The 8,089-nt window shown below is 40.2% G+C and overlaps 1 pseudogene; it reads left to right on the top strand.

Annotated features, from left to right (window-relative positions):
* Nucleotides 1–532: 532 nt before the first annotated feature.
* Vdac2-ps3 (voltage-dependent anion channel 2, pseudogene 3) lies at nucleotides 533–7,661 on the top strand (annotated as a pseudogene).
* Nucleotides 7,662–8,089: the final 428 nt, after the last annotated feature.

Here is an 8,089-nt window from a genome sequence, read left to right as displayed (position 1 = left end):
AGTGGGTCGGGCTGGAGAGATGGCTCAGTGGTTAAGAGCACCGACTGCTCTTCCAGAGGTCCTGAGTTCAATTCCCAGCGACCACATGGTGGCTCACAACCATCTGTAATGGGCATGTCTGAAGTCAGCGACAATGTACTCACGTACATTAAATAAATAAATAAATAAATAAATAAATAAATAAATAAATAAATAAATGAATATAGTGGTTCAGTAGAGCTGTGAGAAATATCTAGTTGTGAGAAGAACCGCAATAATCATATTCATCTTCTGTCTTCAGGCTTCCACCCATAAGAAGTCATGATATGCTAAACTCTAACAAAAATACCTTCAGGTCAAACATTAAAAAATCTCATTTTCCGGGGAGGCCAGGCTTGCGGCTGGGTGCAACTGTGTCTCCTTTACTTCGCCCTCCAGCCGTGGTGGCAGCAGCACAACTTCCAGATAGCGGAGTGGCCTCAGCTGCGAGCCGAGCGGTGGCAGCAGTGCCCTTCAGGACACCAGCAGATCACCTTTTCCCCGAGACTTCGCCATGGCTGAGTGTTGTGTACTGGTATGCCCACGGCCAATGTGTATCCCTCCATCCTATGCTGACCTTGGCAAAGCTGCCAGGGATATTTTCAACAAAGGATTTGGTTTGGGGTTGGTAAAGCTGGATGTGAAAACGATGTCATGCAGCGGTGGGGAATTTTCAGTATCTGGCTCATCTAATACAGACACTGGTAAAGTCAGTGGGACCTTGGAGACCAAGTACAAATGGTGTGGGTATGCTCTGACTTTCACAGAGAAATGGAACACGAACAACACTCTGGGGACAGAGATTGCAATTGAAGACCAGATTTGTCAAGGTTTGAAACTGACCTTTGACACCATGTTTTCACCGAACACAGGAAAGAAAAGTGGTAAAATCAAGTCTGCTTACAAAAGGGAATGTATAAACCTTGGCTATGATGTTGATTTTGATTTCGATTTTGCTGGACATGCCATTCATGGGTCTTTGGTTACAAGGGCTGGCTTTCTGGGTACCAAATGACCTTTGACAGTGCCAAGTCAAAGCTGACAAGGAGCAACTTCGCAGTCTGCTACAGGACTGGAGACTTCCAGCTACACACAAATGTAAATAATGGGACAGAATTTGGAGGATCAATTTATCAGAAAGTCTGTGGACACCAGTGCACGGGGGCTCCCGGAAGAGGCAGCGCAGGCCCTCCTGGTTGCCGCCCTCACGGAGAGCTCAAATGCAGCTCCCCACGAGTAACTTGAGCTGCAGAACCATAGGTAAGACCAACTTTTCTGCTCCAAGTGACCTGCCTGGTGGACTAAGGACACAGGCACCACAGGAACAGCTGAAGACCAGTAGACAGGAAAGACTACAAGCCTGAAAACAGAACACTCTGTTCCCATAACTGGCTGAAAGAAAACAGAAAAACAGGTCGACAGCACTCCTTACACACAGGCCTATAGGACAGTCTAGCCACTGTCAGAAATAGCAGAACACGGTAACACCAGAGACAACCTGATGGCGAGAGGCAAGCTCAGGAAACCAAGCAACAGAAACCAAGACTACATGGCATCATTGGAGCCCAATTCTCCCACCAATGCAAACACTGAATATCCAAACACACAAGAAAAGCAAGATCTAGATTTGAAATCATATTTGATCATGATGCTGGAGGACTTCAAGAAAGACATGAAGAACTCCCTTAGAGAAACACAGGAAAACATAAATAAACAAGTAGAAGCCTATAGAGAGGAATCACAAAAATCCCTGAAAGAATTCCAGGAAAACACAATCAAACAGTTGAAGGAATTAAAAATGGAAATAGAAGCAATAAAGAAAGGACACAGAGAAACAACAATGGATATAGAAAACCAAAGGAAGAGACAAGGAGCCTTAGATACAAGCATCACCAAAAGAATACAAGAGATAGAAGAGAGAATCTCAGGAGCAGAAAATTCCATAGAAATCATCAACACAATGGTCAAAGAAAATGTAAAACGGAAAAAGCTACTGGTCGAAAACATACAGGAAATCCAGGACTCAATGAGAAGATCAAACCTAAGGATAATATGTATAGAAGAGAGTGAAGACTCCAACCTCAAAGGACCAGTAAATGTTTTCAACAAAATCATAGAAGAAAGCTTCCCTAACCTAAAGAAAGAGATACCCAAAAACATACAAGAAGCCTACAGAACTCCAAATAGATTGGACCAGAAAAGAAACTCCTCCCGTCACATAATAGTCAAAATACCAAATGCACAAAATAAAGAAAGAATATTAAAAGCAATACGGGGAAAAGGGCAAGTAAAATATAAAGGCAGATCTATCAGAATCACACCAGACTTTTCTCCAGAGACTATGAAAGCCAAAAGATCCTGGACAGATGTCATACAGACCCTCAGAGAACACAAATGCCATCCCAGGTTACTGTATCCTGCAAAACTCTCAATTAACATTGATGGAGAAACCAAGATATTCCATGACGAAACCAAATTTAAACAATGTCTTTCTACAAATCCCGCACTACAAAGGATAATAAATGGTAAAGCCCAACATAAGGATGCAAGCTACACCCTAGAAAAAGCAAGAAACTAATCATCATGGTAACAAACAAAGAGAAGAAAAGCACACAAACATAATCACATCCAAATATGAATATAACAGGAAGCAATAATCACTATTCCTTAATATCTCTCAATATCAATGGTCTCAACTCCCCAATAAAAAGATATAGATTAACAAACTGGATATGCAATGCGGACCCTGCATTCTGCTGCCTACAGGAAACACACCTCAGAGACAAAGACAGACACTACCTCAGAGTGAAAGGCTGGAAAACACCTTTCCAAGCAAATGGTCGGAAGAAGCAAGCTGGAATAGCCATTTGAATATAGAATAAATTCGATTTTCAACTAAAAATCATCAAAAAAGATAAGGAAGGACACTTGATATTCATCAAATTAAAAATCCACCAAGATGAACTCTCAATCCTAAATATTTGTGCTCCGAATACAAGGGCACCTACATACATAAAAGAAACCTTACTAAAGCTCAAAGCACACATTGTACCTCACACAATAGTAGTAGGAGATTTCAACAACTCACTGTCATCAATGGACAGATCATGGAAAAAGAAATTATACAGAGACATAGACAGACTAAGAGACGTCATGAACCAAATGGACTTAACAGATATTTATAGAACATTCTATCCTAAAGCAAAAGGATATACATTCTTCTCAGCACCTCATGGTACTTTCTCCAAAATTGACCATATAATTGGTCATAAAACAGGCCTCAATAGATATAGAAAGATAGAAATAATCCCATGCGTCCTATCAGACCACCACGGCCTAAAGCTGGTCTTCAATAACAATAAGGGAAGAACACCCACATATACATGAAAGTTGAACAATGCTCTACTCAACGATAACCTGGTCAAGGAAGAAATAAAGAAAGAAATTAAAGACTTCTTAGAATTTAATGAAAATGAAGGTACAACATACCCAAACTTATGGAACACAATGAAAGCTGTGCTAAGAGGAAAACTCATAGCTCTGAGTGCCTGAAGAAAGAAACAGGAGACAGCATATGTCAGCAGCTTGACAGCACACCTAAAAGCTCTAGAACAAAAAGAAGCAAATACACCCAGGAGTAGTATAAAGCAGGAAATATCAAACTCAGAGCTGAAATCAACCAAGTAGAAACAAAAAGGACCAGACAAAGAATCAACAGAACCAAAAGTTGGTTCTTTGAGAAGATCAACAAGATAGATAAACCCTTAGCCAGACTAATGAGAGGACACAGAGAGTGTGTCCAAATTAACAAAATCAGAAATGAAAAGGGAGACATAACTACAGAATCAGAGGAAATTCAAAAAATCATCAGATCCTACTACAAAAGCCTATATTCAACAAAACTTGAAAATCTGCAGGAAATGATCAATTTCCTAGACAGATACCAGGTACTGAAGTTAAATCAGGAACAGATAAACCAGTTAAACAACCCCATAACTCCTAACGAAATAGAAACAGTTATTAAAGTTCTCCCAACCAAAAAGAGCCCAGGTCCAGATGGGTTTAGTGCAGAATTCTATCAGACCTTCATAGAAGACCTCATACCAATATTATCCAAACTATTCCACAAAATTGAAACAAATTCCTTCTATGAAGCCATGACTACTCTTATACCTAAACCACACAAAGACCCAACAAAGAAAGAGGCCTTCAGACCAATTTCCCCTATGAATATCAATGCAAAAATACTCAATAAAATTCTGGCAAACCAAATCCAAGAGCACATCAAAACAATCATCCACCATGATCAAGTAGGCTTCATCCCAGGCATGCAGGGATGGTCTAATGTATGGAAAACCATCAACATGATCCATTATATAAATAAACTGAAAGAACAAACCACATAATCATTTTATTAGATGCTGAGAATGCATTTGACAAAATTCAACACCCCTTCATGATAAAAGTCCTGGAAAGAATAGGAATTCAAGGCACATACCTAAACATAGTAAAAGTCATATACAGCAAACCAGTTGCTAACATTAAACTAAATGGAGAGAAACTTGAAGCAATCCCACTAAAATCAGGGACTAGACAAGGCTGCCCACTCTCTCCCTACTTATTCAAATTAGTTCTTGAAGTTCTAGCCAGAGCAATCACAGGACAAAAGGAGATCAAGGGGATACAGATTGAAAAAGAAGAAGTCAAAATATCACTATTTGCAGATGATATGATAGTATATTTAAGTGATCCCAAAAGTTCCACCAGAGAACTACTAAAGCTGATAAACACCTTCAACAAAGTTGCTGGATATAAAATAAACTCAAATAAATCAGTAGCCTTCCTCGACACAAAAGAGAAACGAGCCGAGAAAGAAATTGTGGAAATGACACCCTTCATAATAGTACCAAATAATATAAAATACCTCAGTGTGACTTTAACCAAGCAAGTAAAAGATCTGTACAATAAGAACTTCAAGACTCTGAAGAAAGAAATTGAAGAAGACCTCAGAAGATGGAAAGGTCTTCCATGCTCATGGATTGGCAGGATTAATATAGTAAAAATGGCCATTTTACCAAAAGCGATCTACAGATTCAATGCAATCCCCATCAAAATACCAATCCAATTCTTCAGAGAGTTAGACAGAACAATTTGCAAATTCATCTGGAATAACAAAAAAACCCAGGATAGCTAAAACTATCATCAATAATAAAAGGACTTCTGGGGATATCACTATCCCTGAACTGAAGCAGTATTACAGAGCAATAGTGATAAAAACTGCATGGTATTGGTACAGAGACAGACAGATAGACCAATGGAATAGAATTGGAGACCCAGAAATGAACCCACACACCTATGGTCACTTGATTTTTGACAAAGGAGCCAAGACCATCCAATGGAAAAAAGATAGCCTTTTCAGCAAATGGTGCTGGTTCAACTGGAGGTTAGCATGTAGAAGAATGCAGATCGATCCATGCTTGTCACCATGTACAAAGCTTAAGTCCAAGTAGATCAAGGACCTCCACATCAAACCAGACACACTCAAACTAATCAAAGAAAAAGTGGGGAAGCATCTCGAACACATAGGCACTGGAGAAAATTTCCTGAACAAAACACCAATGCCTTATGCTCTAAGATCAAGAATCAACAAATGGGATCTCATAAAACTACAAAGCTCCTGTAAGGCAAAGGACACTGTGGTTAGGACAAAATGGCAACCAACAGATTGGGAAAAGATCTTTACCAATCCTACAACAGATAGAGGTCTTATATCCAAAATATACAAAGAACTCAAGAAGTTAGACTGCAGGGAGACAAATAACCCTATTAAAAATGGGGTACAGAGCTAAACAAAGAATTCACAGCTGAGGAATGTCGAATGGCTGAGAAACACCTAAAGAAATGTTCAACATCTTTAGTCATAAGGGAAATGCAAATCAAAACAACCCTGAGATTTCACCTCACACCAGTGAGAATGGCTAAGATCAAAACTCAGGTGACAACAGATACTGGTGAGGATGTGGAAAAGGAGGAACACTCCTCCATTGTTGTGGGATTGCAGACTGGTAAAACCATTCTGGAAATCAGTCTGGAGGTTCCTCAGAAAATTGAACATTGAACTACCTGAGGATCCAGCTATACCTCTCTTGGGCATATACCCAAAAGATGCCCCAACATATAACAAAGACACGTGCTCCACTATGTTCATCGCAGCCTTATTTATAATAGCCAGAAGCTGGAAAGAACCCAGATGCCCTTCAACAGAGGAATGGATACAGAAAATGTGGTACATCTACACAATGGAATATTACTCAGCTATCAAAAACAATGACTTTATGAAATTCACAGGCAAATGGATGGAACTGGAAAATATCATCCTGAGTGAGGTAACCCAATCACAGAAAAAACACACATGGTATGTACTCATTGATAAGTGGCTGTTAGCCCAAATGCTTGAATTACCCTAGATGCACAGAACACATGAAACTCAAGAAGGATGACAAAAATGTGAATGTTTCACTCCTTTTTAAAAGGGGAAGAAGAATACCCTTGGCAGGGAATAGGGAGGCAAAGTTTAGAACAGAGGCTCAAGGAACACCCATTCAGAGCCTGCCTCACATGTGGCCCATACATATACAGCCACCAAACTAGATAAGATGGATGAAGCAAAAAAGTGCAGGCCGACAGGAACTGGATATAGATCTCTCCTGAGAGACAAAGCCAGAATACAGCAAATACATAGGTGAATGCCAGCAGCAAACCACTGAACTGAGAATTGGACCCCTGTTTAAGGAATCAGAGAAAGGACTGGAAGAGCTTGAAGGGACTGGAGACCCCATATGAACAAGAATGCCAACCAACCAGAGCTTCCAGGGACTAAGCCACTACCCAAAGACTATACATGGACTGACCCTGGGCTCCAACCTCATAGGCAGCAATGAATAGCCTAGTAGGGGCACCAGTGGAAGGGGAAACCCTTGGTCCTGCCGAGACTGAACACCTAGTGAATGTGATGTTGGGGGGAGGGTGGTAATGGGGGGAGGATGGGGAGGGGAACAGTGATAAAGAAGGGGAGGGGGAGGGGTTACGGGGATGTTGGCCGGGAAACCGGGAAGGGGATTAACAATCGGAATGTAAATAAGAAATACTCAAGTTAATAAAGATTAGAAAGAAAGAAAGAAAGAAAGAAAGAAAGAAAGAAAGAAAGAAAGAAAGAAAGAAAGAGAGAGAGAGAGAGAGAGGGAGGGAGGGAGGGAGGGAGGGAGGGAGGGAGGGAGGGAGGGAGAGAGAGAGAGAGAGAGAGAGAGAGAGAGAGAGAGAAAGAAAGAAAGAAAGAAAGAAAGAAAGAAAGAAAGAAAGAAAGAAAGAAAGAAAGAAAGAAAGTATGTGAAGATTTTGACACTTCAGTAAACCTTGCTTGGACATCAGGTACCAACTGCACTCGTTTTGACATTATAGCTAAATACCAGTTGGACCCCACTGCTTCTATTTCTGCAAAGGTCAACAACTCTAGTTTAATTGGAGTGGGCTATGCTCAGACTCTGAGGCCTGGTGTGAAGCTTACACCGTCTGCTCTGGTATATGGGAAGAGCTTTAATGCTGGAGGCCACAAACTTGGGCTTGACTTGGAATTGGAGGTTTAATCCAGTTAAAAGAAACCTCTGGGAATGGATATCAGAAGATTTGGCCTTAATATATTTCCATGCAACCAGCAAAAGGTGATCACATGAAAGGATGATTAAGCAAGAGCTGTGTTTTAAATATTTAGACAGTCACCCATTGGCTGCTTTCTAGTTAGATGGTTATCTCGTTATATCAGTGCTGCTGTTGCGGCCTCCTCTACATTATTTAATGTTAACTGTTAAATGTTCTACCCACCAATGATGAAATAGACATTTATGAAAACTGTATAAAAAAAGAATCTCATTTTCTCTCTCTGTTGCAGTTTAGAATTATAAATGTCATATGAGTCTACTCTGGAAAATGCAGTAACTGTACATTTCCTAAGTTTGAGTGCACTTTTAGTGATTCACTAATTGAAAAAGTGTGTTTCAATTTTATTTTAATCTCT

This window comes from Rattus norvegicus, chromosome 3 (assembly GCF_021556685.1).
Source record: "Rattus norvegicus strain SHRSP/BbbUtx chromosome 3, alternate assembly SHRSP_T2T, whole genome shotgun sequence".
Classification (NCBI taxonomy): domain Eukaryota; kingdom Metazoa; phylum Chordata; class Mammalia; order Rodentia; family Muridae; genus Rattus; species Rattus norvegicus.
This window is presented reverse-complemented; position numbering and strand designations above follow the sequence as displayed.